Source organism: Cavia porcellus, unplaced genomic scaffold, assembly GCF_034190915.1.
Source record: "Cavia porcellus strain 051 isolate PalLab524CR breed Dunkin Hartley unplaced genomic scaffold, mCavPor4.1 scaffold_11, whole genome shotgun sequence".
NCBI classification, from domain to species: Eukaryota; Metazoa; Chordata; class Mammalia; order Rodentia; family Caviidae; genus Cavia; species Cavia porcellus.
This window is the reverse complement of record NW_026947494.1, coordinates 23694219-23716559: the sequence shown is the minus strand read 5'-3', so window position 1 is coordinate 23716559 and position 22341 is coordinate 23694219.

The following is a 22341-nucleotide window of genomic DNA, read 5'->3' as shown; positions in this document are numbered from 1 at the left end:
TTAGAATTTTTCTTGAAAAAGATTAAGTTTATTCCAGATTTCTAGTCTGAAAGAGCAATCTTGATACTATTTTTAGTTAACTTATTGTAGCATGTATTATTTGGGACAAAAGAAATGTAACATATCATTGAGGTTTTAGAATTAGTAATTATCAGTGACGTAGTGAGTTGTGCAATTTCTTTGCCCCATTCTAAAACATGATCTTAAATGAAAAAGGAGGAAAACAGGAAAGGAAAAGAATAAATGAAAAGAAGAAAGTAAAGAAAGCAGGAAGGCAGGCAAAGAAAGAAAGAAAGATGTACTGGATTAAATTATAAATTTGGGGTCTCATAACCAGGTTTTGTCATATGACTTCTTATATAATTAGCAAACGTAATTTTGTTTTCAGTCTGCCAAGTACACATTGTATTCACATGAACATATAATTACCACCCAGAATTCCATTCATTGCATTTAGTAAGACATAAAGTTTTAGAAGTTTTCCTTAAACAAACAGGATATATTAAAATCCTGTTTTGCCCTGTAATGAACAATTGATTACCTTAAAGACAATGTAATTTTCTTTATGATTAGTAACTTAAAAGATCTTATTAATCACAAGCTTCAGTGTACATTAAAATAGTCTGTAAATCATATTTCAAATTTAGATATTAAAGCCAATATTTTGACAGCAAAGTTTTAAAAAGTTTTTGTGCCTGATTTATTTCTCTCAACTGTTGGACAGGGAAAGCTGCAGGGATAAGGTGTGGCCCGGGTATGATTGAACTGAGAATGAAGAGACACCTCAGGGGGTGAGATAGGCCACAGCGGAGGCCACTGAAGATCTTCTGGGAAGTTTTCCTTAATTAGCATCATCTGTTGCTCTGAGGGGTCCTTGAACCCCTCCCAAGATCCTGTTCAGGTTTCCAACATTGTCCACTCACCTCATTGCTTGTTCTGAATAAATATGGCTGCCTCGGGTCAGTGGGCTGGCCAGCTAGCACAGTTAGGAGCTCTGCCCAGAATTTCATTCCTCCTGCAGCCCTAAAGACCATGCCATGTGTCTCATTCTTTTGGGCCTTTGCCATGCACCCATTTGGGTATTTCGGGGTGTAGGCACAGACCCCAATGCTCAACATTATATTTTCTAAGTGCATTTATTTTCCTACAAATGACGCTGAACTGTTTAAAGCTTTGTTTTTCTATGTACCAGCTTTTAACAGTATTTTTTTTCATTTCACAGTCTGTGAATCAGTATATGAGTACATATTTGTCAATCTACTTGCTATTTAAAAATTTGCTTTCAGTGACTAACTAGCTCACATATTTTAAGCTCAAGTTTATCATCTTCAGCATTAAAAGTCCCATTTTCTCTGCTCAGCATCATGGATTACTAAGAAAATTCAAAGAACTGTGTGTGATTTCTATTTCAGATATTGACAATGTGACTATTAGTGTGGTGGAATGCATGGTTACCAATAGAATTTCTGCTTGCTCAAATAATGATGCCAAGAGCGTTATGCTATTGCCAGTCAAGTTTGTCATGAGGCTTTGCTGTGTCTCTGGGACTAGATACCATCTGTACATTTCTGATATTCTAAAAACTTCAAGGAAACAATTTTAATAAATTCCATCAAGATTGGTAAAGCTAAATCTTAAAGAAAGTAGTAAACATAATGTAACATTATGCCAAAAAGGCAAGATTAAGAAATGATTATACCAAATTTAAGTGTAATTTGGAAATTTTACCAATTTTTAATGGAGTTTAATTTAGTAATATATTTCTCAAATGATACTGAAGAACTACTTTTAATTTTTTTGTAGATTTCATTTTTTTGAAGATTTATTTATGAAAAATAAAAGAATTATAGGAAAGTAATAATTACCTATACATTTCTATTTATTCTAACTTTTTGTTACTTTGTCTCATACAGCATTTCCAGTGAGTTCATATCAAGATATGATTCAGCTACCATCTGTGCACAATATTTAGATCTTATGTGTAAGTCAGTGCTTTCTTGCCAAATGAATATCATGTCATACATTCTCTGTTCATATGTGGTAGTTTTTGCACAACATCTTGCTTTTTATACAAAATAATTTTATGCAAATGTAGGAAAAATGAAAAATAAAAATGCACATAAGCATTTTAATATTTTTACAGTAACGTTAAGGAATGATGCAAGATGCTAATTGAAGTAGCAGAGTAATATAAATAAAGGAAATGTGAATAGCATTAACCTCTATTTTATGCTGCAAAATTCACTATGCTGCCATTAACTACAAGTATCTTCTTAAGATTTGAGCAAATTTATAGTTTTTATGACTTATTTAATAATTTTATTAGCCAATTTCAGAGAAATATATATAAATTTCCTTTTTCCTAAAAATTTATCCAATTTTCTCTGGCTATCTATTCATAGTCAGATTTTTTTTTTTCTCTGACCAAATCTTTGCTAATCTCCTGAACCTCTCCCAGGCTCATCTGTGCATTATTTTTCCTTCTTTCAAAGTACTTGGTATCCAACTCAAGGCCTTCTACATGCCAGGCAATCATCTCATCACTGAGGGATAATTCCAGTTCTTATCTTTATTTCTTTGTAAAATGTGTTTTTAGCAATAAATGCTGTTAAGTCAATTTGGTAATAATCCCTGTCCCTAATATCTGATCACCCCAATATCTAATTGAGTTCTTCATCCTCCTTCATTCCATAGATAATATCACTGTGGCGTGACTTCATTTAGAAATAGTCAAAATCTGCCTTACTCATATATCCCCCTCATTAATTTTCTACCTGCTATCTGACTCTGCTTTTGTAAATAAATTTCTCCTTGCCCATACTATTTTTGGGTAGAGTTCAATCTCTCTCTCCACTGTAGGACTCAAATTAGGTAGTCCCACTGCATATGATGATGGTTCTGAATAAAAACCATGTTTTGTTTTGCTTTAATGTGTGTCATTAACTCTAATCAACAATTCCGTGCTCTGCTCTAAGTTTAATATATGTTCATTTTAGGATGGTGCAACATAAAGCATTCTTCTATCAATCATTGATCATGCTAAGTTTTGTCGAACTAAAACCAAAGTAGGACCTCTAATACTGTTCTTTGTATTCTGTGTTTTATTTATAACAGGTCTGAGTGTATGACTTTTGCTTCCACTCACAGTTGCGACCTGTGAAATAGCTAGGCAGTTACACAGAGGACTGTTGATGTTCTTTAGGCTCTTACGATACCACCTAGATATATGATTAATCAATTCTTGTATTGCATCATTTTCTTGGCTTATTAACCTAAATGAAAACAAAGAACATAGGAATGCGTATGTAGGGGAGGCAGACAATCTATCACTACTTCAAAAAAAAAAAAAAACAACACTTGTTTCGTACCTACAAGAAAATATATATCAATAAAATATGCATAAATAGTGAACACGTAATACCCTATCAGAGTCACTAAACTAAAAACATTTCTAAATGGACTTGTAATGCTAAGCCTGACTTGGTGAGAGACAACTAATGCCAAACTGAGGCATGGTAGCACAGGAAAAAAAGGAGAGAAGATTATAGAGATGTGAAAAGAGTAGGTAGCACTAACGGGAGGAACGTGGTTTAAAATGATCTAATTTGAGTCACTAGGTGGCGAAATAAGGAAAACTAGGAATGTGGATACTAAGTAATTACAACAGTCAATTTTAGGTGTCGTTTTGAAAAATTGAAAAATATTCAGGTAGGAGGTAACAAACTTTAGGAAATTAAGTTGAAGTGGCAATAAGGATAAATCACCTGGCTATTTGTAATCATTTATATGATTGTTAAATATTTATGTTTTATTCAATAAATGTTGCATCAAGCAGTCCATATTGCAATGCAATTAAAATACAGTTAAAATTATGGTATTAAATAAAATCTCACAAGGAGATCATATTATTTGCTTTAAATGTTCAGTGTCATGTAAAAGGTTTTATCTAAGATAATAGGCATGTTTCAATTAAATTGTAATGCATATGATGCCATGTAATGAAAACTGGATTTGAATTAAAAACTTTTGAGTTATTTCTGCTTTTAAGGTAAGATTTGAATCAAATTTGGAGATTACTATTAAGTATCAAAGCCTCTTGCAGTGGATTTAAGAAATGAAGAATTCTGAAACATTTTGAGCTTAACTGAAACTATCTGTGGGTTTTTTTTTTCTTTTTTCATTCTATTTCTGAAAATCATCACAGAAGAAACTAATGTGCTCTGATTAACTTTGAGAAGTGTTTATAAAAATGATGAATAGACAATTATTCCCTAAATAGAGATGAACGAAATAAGCAAATATAGAAGAAGGAGACATTAAAAAATACAGCAAAATGTGAGAAAAAAAGCAGAACAAGAGCAGATAAAAATTTATGTCAGCAAGAAATAGAATTTGATGATAATAAATTCACTGCTGGGTGATGTAGAATCTTTTAAAAATAGAACTGTAAAGAAATAAAAACTGGAGTGATGTAAAATAGCGTTTTAGTACAAGAAGATTTGGCTATAGTTTTTTGGGCATAACACTGGAAACACAGACAACAAAAATTTAAAAAAAGACATAAAGATAAATTGGGCTCCATAAAAATTTAAAATATCTACCTATCAATCAGCAATGTACAAGGTTAAGGAGCAATTTTAGGAAGAGGAGAAAATATTTGCAAATCATATCTTACATTAAAATTTGGAATATATTAACAAAGTTGTCAAGTCAATAGTAAAAGACAACCAGAAAATTAGTTGAACAGACAAAAGAAGCATAAATGGCCAAGCAAAGAAACAGTGGTCCAATCACTAGAACTTAAGAAATACATATCCAAAGTACCACGAGCTATTACTTCATATCAATTAGGGTTCTTACTCTCATAATAAAAAATTGTAAGTGTTGCAAAGGATATCAAAAAATACAGGAGCATTGTCATGGACATGTAGGATGCTGATAGCACCATAGAGAAGAGTCCAGCTTTTATCTAAACACTAAACAAAATTGTATATGATCCAACTATTCCACATCTGAATATATATATACAGAAGATTAAAAATAGGAACTTGAACAAAAGTTTTGTATACCCCTGTTTTTAGAAGTATTTTCAGCACTAATCAAGTATGGAAGCAACACAAAGTTCATTGACAGATGTTTAGAAAAAAAAATTATTGCATACAAATAAAAGGAGTTATTTAGCTTGAAAAGGAAGGAAATTGTGAAACATACAACATGGATGAACTCTGATTATGTCGAGGTAACGAAACTATCATAAAAGACCTTGCTGCCTGATTCCACTTTAATGAAGTACACACAGTAGTCAAATTCATAAATAAATCAGAATAGTGACTCTCAAGTGCTAAGTGTATAGGGAAAATGGAAGTTGTTATTTTGTGTGTACAGCTTTAGATGTCCAAAATAAAAGGGTTTTAGAGAATGCAGGATAATGCAAATGTGTATAACACTCTTAACTGCATATTTAAAATGGTTATATGGGAAAATTTGTTGTATGTATTTTTCTAAAATTAAAATTTAAAATAAATATTGAAAACAAATTTTTTTATAAATGTTGATACAGTAGAAAAAGTATTATTTCTCAAATATTTTGTTTGTTTCTATATTTTTTACCTGGAACAATTTTATAAATCCTAGTTAGTGCAGTAAAGGAGTTCAGACAGTATGATTTCCTAATTATGCAGTTATATATTTTCATGTTGAAATGTATTTGCAAAGAAAAAATAAACTGTAAAGTTTGATATTTACCTGAGAGTTTTTGATGCAAAGTTTTATATCATTAGATGCCATTTCTAAAAACATAGGGAACATGTACAATGTCTAGAACACCAAAATATTTATTTGCATAGAGAACTAATAATTTTGCACAGAATCCAAGTAAAAGCTTTTATTATATTTTATTAAATCTGATCTAAGTACTGTTAAACAAGTTGAAGTCTTAACATCCTCACAAGATGAAAGTATGTAATGGGAAGACTTTTCCAATTTATTTGCTTAAAAATGTTAAATTATTTATTATTTAGTCAATTATTCTGTGGATTGAAATGAAGATACTATGTGCTAAAATTTAGGTCAGAAATTTGAGTTGCAACATGGAAATGCTTCATTGGTAGAACTTACTAGTACTTTCAAAATACAAAATCTTTTCAAAGCAGTAGTACACATTTACAGTGCTTGGTTCACTATATGGTTCTGCCAAAACAAGTTTTACATACTAAATTTTAAGAACCTACATTTACTTTATATATGATTATCATTACTGAATTTAAATGAGGTTCAAATGGTTTCAGACCAATGAAGTTGGTAAAATGAATTATTCCATCTTTTATATGTTCAATTAAAAATTAAGTCAACAATAGAAATATTCTTAAGAATACATATTCTCATATTCCTATAGAAGCAACACTATTTTTTTATTAGGTTCATGGAGTAATTCTCTATCTAGTTAATGTTTTGGTTATGCTTTATTATCTTTTAAAGCTAGCTGATACTTAAAGTAAGTGTCCACAATCATTTAGTTAATTGAAATTGGAGTGAAATTTAAATATTTATGACAAAATTATAAAAATGATGACAAGCTTCACTTTCAAAATGATATTCTTTCAGAATCTAAGTCACTTTGACCTCTTTTTCAGTATTTCAAGTAGAAAACTCCATAACTTTTTTTCTTAATCCAGAGGAACTGTATCAGCAAAGTCCATTACTATCTTCTACTGTGAATTAATTTATAATCTAATATTAGAACAAGATCTCTGAAAAATAAATTGATACCCTTTCATACAAAGTACAGAGGGTATCTCATCTGACAAATTTTAAATTGATATTTATCAATAGGAATGAAACATGGCAGGATACCAAATTTAAAATGACTCTATTCTGTGACCCCTTAACATAATGATCTGTCATGCATGCCAAAGGCAATCAAGGTCTCAATTTTATTAGCTTTGAACTTGGGGAAAATTATTTTTTACTATTTTCATTTTCTATTCTCACATCATAGAACTTTCTTGAGGTTTTTAGATACAAATATTAAGAACACTTAATTCAAAGAAAAACATGTTTATTTTCCATAGTTTATGTTCAAATACACTGTCATGGCTGTCTCGATCTTATTTTGTATACTGTCTTACTATACATTGTAATGTTACTCTTTGAGAAAAAAGACATTATTATTCATATTGCCATGAACGAGGTCAGAAAGCTTCACTCCTAAAATTATTGACTATGGATGTAATTTTATTTCATTATGTATGGAGCAGAATACTGCTTGAAGATAAGCAGACTATGTTTGCTAACTACACTTACAAATGCAATTTGAGAGATATACTTAATACTATTGAACATTTTACTGCAATGTTAGTTTATAAATTAGCTTTGAGTTGCATTTGATTTGAGAAATACATGAGGGGAAAATGACAATATGTCATTTGCTAAACAAATAGAGTCCTCTAACTGTGCACAATTTCCAGTGACTTTAATAGATGTCAAAGTAAAAATTGTCTCAGCATCCATTAGCTTTATAAAATGATCACCCAACTTTTATTTATGCACTTCTTAATGCACAATGTTTAAAATACATTATGCATTTTCAATCACAAATATGTAAAAAAACAAAATATAGTGGATGTTTGTGAGTCAATTATTGAATTTAAAATAATAAAATAATATTTAAAAATTTATATACAGCTCTACTTGATCTTTCTCTTAACTTCCTTCCCACCTTCCACTCACCCAAAGGAAACAAATATTCTTTGTAACATCTAATTTTTTTTTTACCGAGTTTCTGCAAGTGCTAAATCAGAACATATGTTTAGAAATAAGCATTATGTTTGCCATCATTTTTATATGTTCTGTTACATTATTTTTTCTGTTGCATTATTGATGTTTATTTTATCTCTTGTCTGTGTCATTCTGTTTTTAATACAAGAATGTAATTTAGTCAATGTCACAATGATTAGTATAACTACATTTTTAATGAACATTCACATTGCTACTATCACTTTTCAGATACGAGCAACACAAATGTGAAAATTTGTTTGACTTTTGACTTGGTCACAGTTATGAGACTTTCTATAAATTTATACTTCAGCATATAATTAATTGGTCTTTATTACAATAAATATATATTTATATGCATAATATTTTTCTAAATCTTTCTCAAAAATCCGGAACTATATCTGCTTCTGAAACATCAGTGTTTGTCTCTCTTCACCTACTGGCTTAAGTGGATTTCAGCTCAGTGTAGTCTTGGCCCTGAGATATTTGGTAGTCTGGAGGTTTTTGCTTTATTTTTGCTTGTTTTCTTTGTTTTGTTTTTGTTTTGTGTTCCCATGACCTTTTTCCTAGAAGATTTAGTTTTTCTTTGTTATAACAAAGCATACAAAACGCAAACTTTATTGCTGTAACAACTTTAGGTGTGTAGCATGTTAGAATTAGACACGTTATATAGTTGTACAACCAGCACTACTTCCCATTCCAGGTGCTTTTATCCTCCTAAGTTGAAACTCAGCATGTTCTCAAAACTAATTTATCATGCCTCCACACATGGACACCTCCCATTTTATTTTCTGTCTCTATCAATTTCACTTCTACAAGTACCTGATATAATTGGAATCATAAGTAATTTTCCCTCTGTGACTAGCTTGTTTTACTTGACATAATACTGCCAGAGTTTATTCACGTTGCACCATGTGTCAGAAATTCCTTTCTTTTTCAGTTTGAACAGTATTCATTAGTACATGTACATTATGTAGTGTTCATGTGTTCAGATGAATTCAATGAACATTTGAATTATTTGCCAATTTGGCTATTGTGACTAATGCCACTGCAAACATCACTGTGCAAAAATATATGGTATAGTTCCTAATTTCAATATTTTTGCATATATTCAGTTGTCTTACATCTATAAAAGGCAATAATCTCTAATATAGGAATCAAACAACATTCATCATAAAGCAAAATAATAACATGACTTTGTGATGAAGATTTCATGTGCTTCAGAAAACTCCATTTCAAAAGAAGAGGTCTTATGTACACGTATCAATTCCACACGGTCGATGTAATGATTATGTACTTCAAACACGTACTAATAAAAATAAGTAAAAATGAAAATTATGACCATACCACAGAAATAGTGGAAGATATATTGTTATAAGATTTTTGAAGCACTGATATCCAGAATACATCAAGAACTTCTAGAAATCACTAGTGATCAAATTAGTACTAGAGAGAGTTTAATAAAGTGAATACTTAAGGTGGTAAATAAAATATAAGGAGCTTTTATATTCATATAGAAATTATATATATGAATATAATGACATATTGTGATAAAGTTACTAGGAAAATTGCAATTAACTAAGGCTGTGAATAACAAATATGGGAACCAACCATTAACAGTCATCCCCATATCACCTGCAGATATGAGAGAAGAATGTATTCATAAAGACAGGAATACTCAAAATGCATTTATCAGAGCTAAAATGTGGAGAAATTCATAAAAAGAATACAAAATGCTTCAATTTTGGTAAATCTTATAATGGAAGATACAGAATAATGCAACATAACTTTTCTGGGGTGTAACATGAATGAACCAGATAGATATGATATTGAACTCATTAACCAAGCACCAGACATACCTACTGAATAGTTCTGCTTAAAGAACTTTTGATACAATCAAAGATAAATGACTGTGAGAGGATTACGAATAATAATTAATATCATGTATGAGACTAAGCTGAAGAGAGTCGAGAAAATACTTTCCTGGGTACCAGAACCATTCTTGATCTTGTTCTGGGTGCGGATTACATTGCAGTGTGACATTCAGATTACATTCATCCTGCTGACCCTGTATCTTTGGTTCACTTCGTTCATTTCATTATAAATATCTGTTCCTTTGATGCAAAAAAAGGAAACAATTTGGAAAATATACCTTTGTTAACCGCTCCTAAATGAAAACCTCATTTTCTTTCCCTTAAAGAATTTTATATTTTAAAGAAGAAATAGCTCACTTTCACCATCATCTGAAATAAAATAATAAAATCATTATTTTTGTTCCTAACCACTAGACATGAAAGAATAGATATAGAGTGATGTTAATTATCTATATAATAATAATATTTTGCAAGAAAATAAGCATCACTTGTGGAGTTATGTGGCTTATAAATAGTAGCGGAAGGATGCACTAAAATGTGTCAACAATAACCAAATAAACAACTTAAAAATATTTTGGAAAAAAATGTTTGAACACTAAAGAGTACCCAGTTTATTTAAAACTTTAACTTTTACATGATTTCAAAGTAATATTTTAAAAATGCAAAGATAGAATAATTCAAATGTTCATCCAGAAAATACACTGTCATGAGAGAAATGATTCTAGTATCACATTTCTGTTTTTTATGGATTGAAACCATCAGTCATTAATGAGTTCTGTTGGAGAGAGCTTTTCTATTGTGATGAATTTTTTCTTTATAAAATTATTATAACTAGAAGCCAAATAAAAACTGATATGTAAAAATTAAAATATTTGTGAATATCGTTGCAAAATGTGGTTTCTAATTAATCATCAGGAAACTTTTGTGTAATACATCATCAGTGAGGGATCTGCATTTCTTTAAATTGGTAGATTTGATCAAAGAAACTCATTGTCATAATGAGAAGTGTCCAGAATATTACTGAGAACTACCTCATATTTTTATAACCTCATTATTATCAAATATATGTTTTTCTATATTTCATTTACTTTCATTTTCTTAACTAATCAAAAAGAAAATGAAAAGATTTTACTGTATTGGTAACTATCTCACTAGGGAAACTGAGGCTTGTTGATATTAAATTTATGTTTAGGAAATACAGATAATAGGTAAAATTTTATGAAGGTTAGATTACAAAATCAGAAACTAAAATTTACCAGAATAGCTCACTATTGCTTACTTTTCTTTTTAATACTTTTGGAATTTTTAAATGCAGTCTTATATATAAAATTTTCAAAAAACATGTGAATCAGTTTTCCCTGTTGAACACAATGTTGATTTAGAATTAAAATCACAGAAGTGTGAAGTCTGCATATTTCATTTGAATTATTTAATTATTATCATATTTTACTTGCATTTATTTTATTGATACTGAGTTACACATTTCACACGTTATGTAACAAATCCTTCCGTAAAAGATTTAGATGTGTTTTCTTACACAGTCAAACACAAGATTACTGAATGCTTGAAATTTGGATCATTTAATTTTTAAAAATTATTATTTTATTAGAACATGTTTGTGATATACAACGATTACATTCTTCCTGAAGGGTTGGTACATGTACAGAACATATATGAATTCTCTTTTTCATTTTCTTCTTGTCCCATTCCATTTTGCTTTTGCAGAACTAACCATAACTACTGAAAGATTATATTATATTTAAAGCCCGTGTTTTAATATTCATAGAATAAGTTGTATTTTATATGTGGCAACAGATAAGTCCTCTTTGCAGTATGTAATGATTTTACATATTGTTTCTAATTCTCTTTTTCATAGGCAAGACAAAGATATTAAAACAAAGATATTAAAATTGCCAATCCATAGTCTTGTGGAGCACTTACCTTAACCACACTAAGAATGATTCTAGGGTTTATATAATTGACAACATACAACATCTTTCATTAAAAGGCATAGACTAAGGATGACAGTTATATGTTAGATGCTGAAGTAATCAGCTTTCTTGTGGCTGGAACACAATACCCAGTACTTAGAAAAGAGGAAAAGTTTAATTGGTTTGTGGCCTCTGGAGATTCCGTCCATTGTTGGATTGATCCAAGACAGGAATATTATGTCAGAAGGGGAAGTTGGTGGGGGGGCGGGGAGGAAAAATACAAGTGAACAAGATATAGTAGCAAAAATACCCTTCCATTACCCATACAGGCATATCCAGAAATGTGTTGTTATTAGTTTTCATGGTGGCTGCCAAGCCAACCAAATTGACTCAATTAACCAATTAACCTTAATCACATTCCACACTTTCACATTAATATTGAAATAAATCTTTTAAAATCACACTTAGTCTCTAAATAAACACAATAACAAGTTAGTAATTTCACCTAACATGCTACATCTGAATACAACTGAGAAACAATAATCTCCCAAAATTCTCAAGAGTCTTGTGTTTTTTAAAAGTCCAAGCCAAAGTCTCTTCTAACCCTTACAGTAAACTGTCAACAGTGACACTAAAATTACGATGAGAAAACTACATCATCCCAAGGTACAGTGTCACAGTGTAAACTTCCCTTTAAGAAAGAGAGGAAGACTGGCACTGAAAATAACAGGGTGAAATCAAGACCAACTACCAACAGGGCAAGCGTTAAGTTGGAACCTGCTGTTTTTTAAATAGCCTCAAGATACTGATCTTTGTTTGTGTTTTTGGTTTCTTTTACATTTTTTGTTGTTGGCAGCTTACCCTTCTGCCATAATATTCCTGTCTTGAATCAATCCAACAATGGACGGAATCTCCAGAGGCCACAAACCAATTAAACATTTCCTCTTTTCTAAGTACTGGGTATTGTGTCCCAGCCACAAGAAAGCTGATTACTTCAGCATCTAACATATAACATTTTTACATTTTTTTGTTGTTGTTCCTTTGTATATACATGTAGTTTAATTTTAACAAAGCAACTTGTACACTTTGAACATTTAAAACTGCACATCACCTTTTTCTTTCCAGTGAAAACAAAAATGAATTTAAAAATAAAGCAACAAAATTACAATAGAGAATGTCAATGCCAAATAAGACCCTCCAGGTTCTGATTCTCCCACTGAGTGGCAAGGTTCAAGTTAAAATTAGAAGACTATTTTGTTTTAAAAGTGTCATCTTAAATCACAGATACCTGTCTTATCTCCTTTTTCCCCCCAAAAAAATTTCTCCCTTTTCTTTTTTCTTTCCTTTCCTTTCCTTTCCTTCCTTTGTCTTTCTCTCTGCCTTGTCTTGTCTTGTCTTTCTGAGGAAGACTTTCACTATGCAGTGCAGGCCAGGCTTAAACTCACTGTGTAGCCCAGACTGGCATCAAACACATAGGAAACCCACTGCCTTCCAAGTGCTGGGGTTACGGTGTGTGCCACCATGATAAGTCAATGTTGGATTTGTTTTTAATAGTGCTAATTACTCTAGAAACCACATCTCATTTTTGCCCACGTTCACATATGGTTTTCTCTCGGTCAAAATTGACATTTTTCAAATTGTTCTATTCTGTTTTTTGTTTCTGCTGCTCATTATAAGTTTGACTGAAATCATTAGGCAGGAACTTTAATGCAGCATTGCCTGTTGGACTGTTTGAAATTTTTACTGTCACTTTAGTTAGTCTTCTGCCCATAAACTCACCCTATGGAAAACTTTCAGAATATGGACAAGATGCATACACATATATACATGTAGGAGAAAGAGGCCTCATTCAGAAATGAAACTTTACCTTAAGAAGTCTTCACCTTAAGCCTTTCTATTGGCAATTGATTTGATTCAGTGAAGTCTAACACTGCAAACAGGCAAAGGAGAAATGGGCCTTTCAGTAGGGGTAAGAGTTGGTTAGGAAGGGCTGGGACTCAGCTCCTGCCTTCCAATCATGAAGTCCTGAGTTCAATACCTTGTATATCCCCCAAAAAAGAGTTGGTTAAGAAAAAATTTAAAAGAGTTATGCATTTTAAAAAATATTTAATAATAAAATACTATACTCAACATCTACAGTAATTTGAAGAAGATATGGTGAAGCTTGCCTTAAATTCACTGTGTGTCCTCAGACTCTGGGAAATCCTTCTGCTTCAGGCTCATGAGTGCTAAGTGCTGTAGCATGTACCACTCCACCCAAGTAATGTGGTTTTTGTCAAAGGCACTGATGACAGTAAAATCATGTGATAGTAGTACCATTTAATAATATCAAATAAATGCAATCTTATTCATTAAATTGATGGTTAAGTATTAATATATCTTTCTTTTTCAATTTTGTTGTTTCATTTCATATCTGAAGTATCCATTTAATGATTAATGCAATCACAAAATACATTCTGAGAATATAAGAAAAATATTAAAGATTAATGGAAATTTAAAGCAATGTACAGTAATAAGACATTTGATTTTACACTGTATGCCTTTTTCCGGAAAACCAAAACATTAGACAGTGAACTTTCATCTTTACTATCAAATGTAACCATAAAAATTACACATGTACCAAATAAATGAGAATTTATTTCCTGTTTTTTGTTTTTTGTTTTTTTGTGTTTTTTTTCCATTTGTATCAGGTCCTGACCTAGAACCTGATCTCCCAAAGAAGTGTACAGTGGAGGTTAAATAGAAAGAGACAAATTGTATGATTTTTAAGCTTCTCTGGATCAGTCCACTTTTATTAGGACCAAGGACAAAAGATGGAGAAACTGAGGAAAGCACAGGCAATGAGCAGGACCTTGGGAGTCACTTCAAGGACATCTTGAAGTAATGAATCCAGTCAGTTCAGTAGCAATGTCTTATCATGAAGACATGGTAGGAATGAGACTGTAAGAATAATTTCTGCCTTGCAGTCTCTATCTTGTTAATTAATATTGGAGCCAGGTATCCTCAGCTGTGGCCTTATCTTGCCTTTTGAGGTGTCTCTGGCCTCACAGGCCACTATAGGCCTCAGCCACGACCAGTGATTCATAGAAATCCACTTACTATGAATCAGCTCCCATCGCCAGGCAATGGGCCTAGGCCTAGGACGACTCACAGATGAACATAGAAAGCCAATTAGTAAAATTTAAATCCCTCCTAGAGCTGCTAGGTAGTGGTCTCCAACATTTAGTACAGGGAATCAAATTCAGGGCCTTGTGCTTGCCAGGCAGGCAGTGCCACTGAACTACATCCCCAGCTCTGAGAATTTGTCATATAGTCATACATTGTGTAATGTTTTGATCACTGACACACATGGCTCTAGAAAATTATAATGGAACTGATAAATTCCCACCATTTTGTGATATTATAGTCCTAGTGGTGTGGCATGGCAACACAACATATTGCTGACATGTTTGTGGTGATAGCAGGGCAAATCTACCATACTGTCAGTCACGATAATGTAGCACACACATTTAAGTACAACACATGATACTTGATAATGGTAAGTTAGGAGGTTGCTGGTTTAAGATTTTACTACATTTTTATTATTCTTTTAGAATGTATTCTTTCCTTTGACATAAAACAATATCTTGTGTTATGGTAGGAATAACCTCATAATCTCATGTTTAACTCTGATCACATACATCATTTTTTACTTATAATTTGATCCTTTAATTGTTGCTTTTCCTACTATAGGAAGAGTAGGTTGTACTACTCTTTTGCCTAAATGAGCAAAAGGGTAAATAGTATTCTGTAAATACAATCCAATTTAAACAAAGATAAAATCATCAACAATGTATTTCTTCTTAGATTCCATAACATTAATTGATACATACATAAAACATTGATTATATATATTTAATTGATATCATATACAGTATTTTATATTGATATGCATATCATAGGTGTATATAATAATACATTTATTATATACTTAATATAAAATATATCATACAATTACATTTAATAATAATATATACTGTTATAATATGATTACATAATGAAATATATTTAATATTTATGATATATTTTAAGCCAGGAATATGATTGTTTACATATATACATCTGCTTGTTTGAAAATTCTTTGCAAAACTACCTCATGAATTATTTTCTTAGGGAAATTTAAGTTTCAAAAATCTCTTTGTTCACATATTTTGAATTTTGCCTTCAAGTTTTTCCGCATGTCTCATTTATCTTGAACTACTAAGAACAAAACAAGTCTGAAATATTCATTTACACATTCTCCTCATACATTATTCATTAATCATTTGTGATCAGGACTATTGCGGTGACAGGCAAAGCACGGTGTGTATCATATCACGCGGGTGTCAGATACTCTAACCCTCCCGCGGTAGGGTCTGCATCCAAGCCGTTTTAGTCCTCTTCTATATATTTTGAAAAAAATATGACTTTTAAACTACTTTCCTTTCCAAAGATGTAACTGGAAAGCATATACATGAATTTGTCCAGCAATGCTCATTATAACCTTGTACGTTAAAAAATCTTCATATAAACATTTTCCAGTGTGTCACTATAGCTTCATAAACTAAAATTTAACTGTTATAAAGCCATTATAATGTGATCAAAAGAATTAAGAATCTGAACATAATAGAGGAAGCATAAGAATTTTCTCTAAACAAATCTATTGATTTAGTTAAGTGGCTGTTTTATATTCCTGTCTGTTTAATCCTGGGCTTGGAGTCATTATAATTCATGTCCAGTTACCTTTAAAGCTGTATCTCCTATTTTTCTCCCAGAAGAGTTGTAAGCTCAGTGAGAGCAGGAATCCTGATAACATCATTATCCAGAACAGTGCCTGGGAAACAATAGGCTCTTGGTATGTCACTGTCTTGATAAGAGAACATAGATGATAATGATACGTGGAAGGGAGAATAAAATTACTTTACACAGTAATGTAAAGTTAGCCCTGGAGCACCAAATAAAATGCAATCGTTAGAGACCAAAGAATGAGAATTGTAAAATTTTCTTAACTGTGATCAGTAAGTTGGGGATGTAAAAACCTATCATTTAAGTGACTCAGTTAGAAACTTACAGTCAGATGTCATTTCCATGGACAGTGTACATATTGCTAAACTTGGCAAAATTAATTTAAATAATTCAAAATGGTTTGTTATTATTAAAATTTTATTTTTGATTAGAAAAGGTCATTAATCTTTCTCAAACTAATTTAAATTATCTTATCATAGGAAATGATTACAAAAAATACATTAATTATGAATATATACATATATATATATATTAATTCTACTAAAGCAAGGTTTAGTCTTCATAGAGAAAATTATATAATTACCAAGATGGAAACTCCTTGAACTGAATTTAAATTAAGAAATAAAACTTTCCTTTTTACTGGATTTTTTTTTAAAATTTCATTTAAAGGAGGAAAAAAACCCAAAAAGGTATAAGGGTACAAGTAATACAAAATTAAAAAAAATAAGAAATCACTAGTTAATAGACTAAATTTTGTCATCTTAGAAATAGTTGTTAAAATTATGGGATTAAACATACAAAGTGGACATTTAAACAGTGAGACTGCAAACAGTTATGTTCAGTGATTCAACGAAAACTTAGTAATATAGCCATCTATTAAAACACCTAAACACACTTGCAGTTTTATCCTTTAGAACACTTTTTTTCCATCACTTTGTTACAACAAACACATTTTGGGTTTTATTAATCCCATAGTTCTTATTACTTTTTTTTGGAAGAGAATAAAACCAAATATGACAAAACAGAGCAATCAGTCAAAACAAAGGATGGACATAGTACGTGATGTAAAAACAGAATACAAGATAATCAACAATGGTTCCCATAATGCCTCTTGCTACCTTAAAAAGAATTGCCTATGCCATTAGGTATAATAAAATTGAACAAAACAATACTGAACAAGACCAATAAAACCTAAACATTGGCAACATTACAGGACTTCAAAAGAAGAAGATAACAGTCAAACAGAACGGGCATCATAGTGAATCTTATTGCCTTCAATGTAGTTGCCTATACCCTCAAAATTGGTACTATCAAACAGAAAACAACAGAGTAAAATCAGTCAAAACAATGTGGTGGGAGCAATACAGGACTTCAAATCAAGTTAATAGGAGATCAAAAAAGTTACTATAATATATCCTGCTAATTTTTTAGACTTTTCCCTTGATCAAAAAATAATAATAAAAAATATTTTTTTTAAAAAGGGAGAGATTGAGATAAAAGAGGATATAACATAACAATACAGGTCAAAGCATAACAATTTCAGCAACCTAGTGCTTCCCCACATGATAACCCGACTTAATAGTAGTTACCATAGTGTCTCTTTCCTTGAAATAATTGAGTATAACTTCATATACTATGGCATCAAACATATCAATGCAGTGTGAAACCATTCAAGAGGATGATAGTATTACAGGATATTTAGAATCAGCTAATGGAAAACAAATAATGATTTCTATATTATCTCTTTGCCTATAAAAATTTTTGTTTATACTATCACATATAATAAAATCTAGTAAGATGCAACATGAAAAAAACCAATGGAGACAGAACAACAACAGTTTGGTGGGACTTAAAAACAAGATGATATTAAATCAGCACCAACTTTAATGATGTCTTCAAAATAGCTGTTCATATCATCATAGGCAATAATATCAAACAACCTAGAATAAAGCCATTCCAATTAATAAGTGAAAACATTATAAGCCTTCAAAGCCACATAATTGGGAATCATGATTACCACACAGTTTTATATATTTGAATCATTTCTTATAATAGGGAAGCTGTTACTCATAAAAGTGAGTTTGATTTATTTCAATTATGAATATGGTCTCAAGCTGCATCCATTTATTTATGGATATCTCAATGTGATCCTTCTTTATAGCAGAGTAGTACGCCATTGTATAAAAGTACCACAACTATTTTATCCATTCCTCAGTTGGTGGACACTTAGTTTGTTTCCAAGATCTGGCAGTTACAAATTATGCTGCTATAAACATGGGTGCACATATATCACTGTGGTATGATGCTTTCAGTTCTTCTGAGAATATGCCCAAAAGTGGGATAGCTGGAACAAATGGGACTTCCAATCCCAGTTTTTTGAGAAATCTCCAGACTGACCTCCACAATGGTTGTGCCAGTCTACAATCCCACCAACAGTGCAGGAGAGTTCCTTTTCCCCACAGCCTCTCCAGCATTCTTGTTGATGGTTTTCTTGATTCTGGCCATATTTTCAGGAGTGAGATGGAATCTCAGTGTAGTTATAATTTGCATTTCTCTAATGACTAAATATGATGAACATTTTTTCATGAATTTATTAGCCATTTGTATTTCTTCATCTGAGAAGTATGTATTCATCTCAGATGCCCATTTTTGGATTGGATCTTTGAATATTGGGGGTTTGATTTTTGTTAATTATTTATATGTTTTAGACAGAAGTCCTTTGTCTGAGGGAGAGTTCACTAAGATTTTTTCCCAGTTTGTGGGTTTTCTTTTCACTATGGTGGAGATTTCTTTTGACATGCAGAAACTTTTTAATAAGCAGTGATCTCAGTTACTGATTCTGGGAAGTATTTCCATGCAGTTTGAGTCCTGTTCATGAATTCTCTATCTACCCCTATGTCTTCAAGATTTCTACCCAAGTTGTCTTCCAATAGATAATGTTTCTGTTTTAATATTCAGATCTTTGATCCATTTAGATTTTAATTTAGTACATGATGATAGGCATGGTTCTAGTGTTAGTTTTCAGCAAATGGAGAGCCAGTTTTTCCAGCATCACTTATTAAAGTGACTGTCGTTTTGCCAGTGAACCTGTTTGGCTCCTTTATCAATGATAACGTGGTTGAGTGTGTTTTTAGTTGTGTTTGTATCTTCTAATCGATTCCATTGATCTTTGGCTTGGTTTTGATTCCAGTACCATGTTGATTTTACTATGGTTGCTTTGTAGTATAACTTCAAGTCAGGGATTAGATGCTTCCTGCCTTGCTTTGTTGCTTAGAACTGTCTTTGCTATTCTAGGTCTCTTCTCGCTCCAGATGAATTTTAGGAGTGATTTCTCTAGATCTATGAGGTATGTTGATGGTGATTTTATTGGGATTGCATTGAATCTGTATAACAGTTTTGGGAAAATGACCATTTTCACAATATTTATTATTCCTATCCATGAGCAAGGGATGTCTTTCCATTTTCTGAGATCATCTGCAATTACTTTTTTCAGTGTATTATAATTTTCCCTGAATAGGTGTTTCACTTCTTTTGTGAGAGTAATTCCTAAATATTTCATTTTTTTTGGCTGCTAGTGTGAAGGGTGTGGTTTCTCTTAATTCTCTCTCTGTGATTTTTTTGGTAGAGTATAGGAATGATATTGATTTTTGGGTATTCATTATGTAACCAGCTACATTACTGAATTTATTTGTTATATCTAAGAGTCTTTCAATGGAGTTTAGGGGGTCTTCTATGTAGAGTATCATGCCATCTGCAAACAATGATAATTTAACTTCTTCCTTTCCTATCTTTATCCCTTTTATTTCTCTCTCTTGTCTAATGGCTCTGGCTAGTATTTCCAGTACTATATTAAATAGGAATGGTGATAAAGGACATCCTTGTCTTGTGCCAGATTTTAAAGTAAAAGCCTTCAATTTTTGGCCATATAGCATGATACTGGCTGTTGGTTTTTTGTAGATGGCCTTAATACTGAGGTAAACATCATCTATTCCAATTTTCTGTAAGTTTTTATCATAAATGAATGTTGGACCTTATCAAAAGCTTTATCTGCATCTATAGAAATGATCGTGTGATTCTTACTTTTGATTTTATTGATATGGTGGATTACATTTAGTGATTTACAAATGTTGAATCATCCCTGCATGCCTGGAATGATTCTCACTTGTTCATGGTGTATAATCTTCTTGATGATTTGCTGCATTCTATTTGCCGATATTTTATTGAGAGTTCTTGCATCTGTGTTCTTTAGGGAGATTGGTCTGTAGTTCTCTTTTATAGTTGAGTCTTTCCCCAGTTTTGGTACTAGAGTAATATATACTTCCAAGAATGTCTTAGGAAGGACTGCTTCCCTTTCAATTTCATTGAAGAGTTTTAGGAGTGTCAGCATTAAGTCTTCTTTGTACTTCTTGTAGAATTCTTCAGTGAATCCTTCTGGGCCTGGGCTTTTCTTTGTAGGTAAGGACTTAATTACATTATCAATTTCATTAATAGAGATTGGGTTATTCAGGACTTTTACATCTTCTTTGGTACTTCATGTAACCTAACCCTAACCCTAATCCTAGGAATCTGTCTATTTCTTCTGTGTTATCAAACCTTTGAGAGTGGAGGTTTTTGGAATAGGTGTTGATGATCTTCTTATTTCTATAGGGTCTGTAGTGATTTCATTTTTTTCATTCCTTTATACATTAATTTGAGCTTTTTCTTCCTTTTTCTTAATCAGGTTGGCTAGGGGCTTATCAATTTAATTTATTCTTTCAAAGAACCAACTCTTTGATTCATTGATTCTTTGGAATGTTTTCTTAGTCTCTGTTACATTGATTTCTGCTCTTATTTTTATAATTTCCTTTCTTCTTTTGGCTTTGCGCTTGACTTGCTCTTCTTTTTCTAGTTGTTTGAGGTGTAACATCAGGTTATTTATTTGTATTTGTTTTGTTTTCCTGATGTGGGAATTCAGTGAAATAAATTTTCCTCTGAGGACGGATTTCATTGCATTCCACAGATTCTGGTAAGTTGTATTTGAATTTTCATTTTCTTGTAGGTATTATTTAATTTCTTCTTTAATACCCTGTGACCCACTGATTACTCAAGAGTGTGTTGTTCAGTTTCCATGTGGTTGTGGCATTTTTGCAGTATCTTTTATCATTAATTTCTAATTTCAAAGTGCTATGACCGATAACATGCAAGGGATAATGTCAACTCTTTTGCATTTATTTAAATATGATCTGTGAGCTAATATATGGTCTATTTTAGAGAATGACCCATGTAATGCTGAGAAGAATGTGTATTCTGATGTTGGATGGAACAATCTGTATATGTCTATCAAGTCCATTTGTTCACAGGTGTGATTCAGTTCTGTTATTGCTTTGCTGATTTTCTGTCTGGTCAGTCTGTTCCTTGGTGTCAATGGTGTGTTAAAATCTTCTGTTACAATTGTGTTACTGGTAATTTGATTTTTCATTTCTGTTAATAGTTGTTTTATATAACTGGGTGCTCTGGAATTTGGTGCATATATATTTAAGATAGTTATCTCTTCCTCTTGAAGTTTTCCCCTAACAAGTATGTAGTGACCTTCTTTATCTCTTCTGATCATTATTGGTTTAAAGTTCACATTGTCTGCAAACTGAATGGCTTCTCCTGTTTTTTTTTTTTTCTTTTTTTTGGTGTGGGGGGTTCCTGTTGTGTGAAGTATTGTTTTTCCATCCTTTGACTTTCAGTCTGTGAGTTTCCTTTTGGGTTAGGTGGGTTTCTTGTAGACAGCATATGGATTTTGTTTCTTGATCCATTCTGCCAGTCTGTTTCTTTTAATTGGTGCATTGAGACCATTTACATTAAAGATTATAACTGTTATATGTTGGTTTATTTTTGACATGCTATCTTTCTGTATTGTTTAATTATCTGCTTTGCTTAGTGTTTTTTTCCTAAGTGGATCTGAAGTGTCTTTCAATATTTTTTGCATTGTTGGCTTGGTGATCATGCAGTTCTTCAGCTGTTCTTTGTCA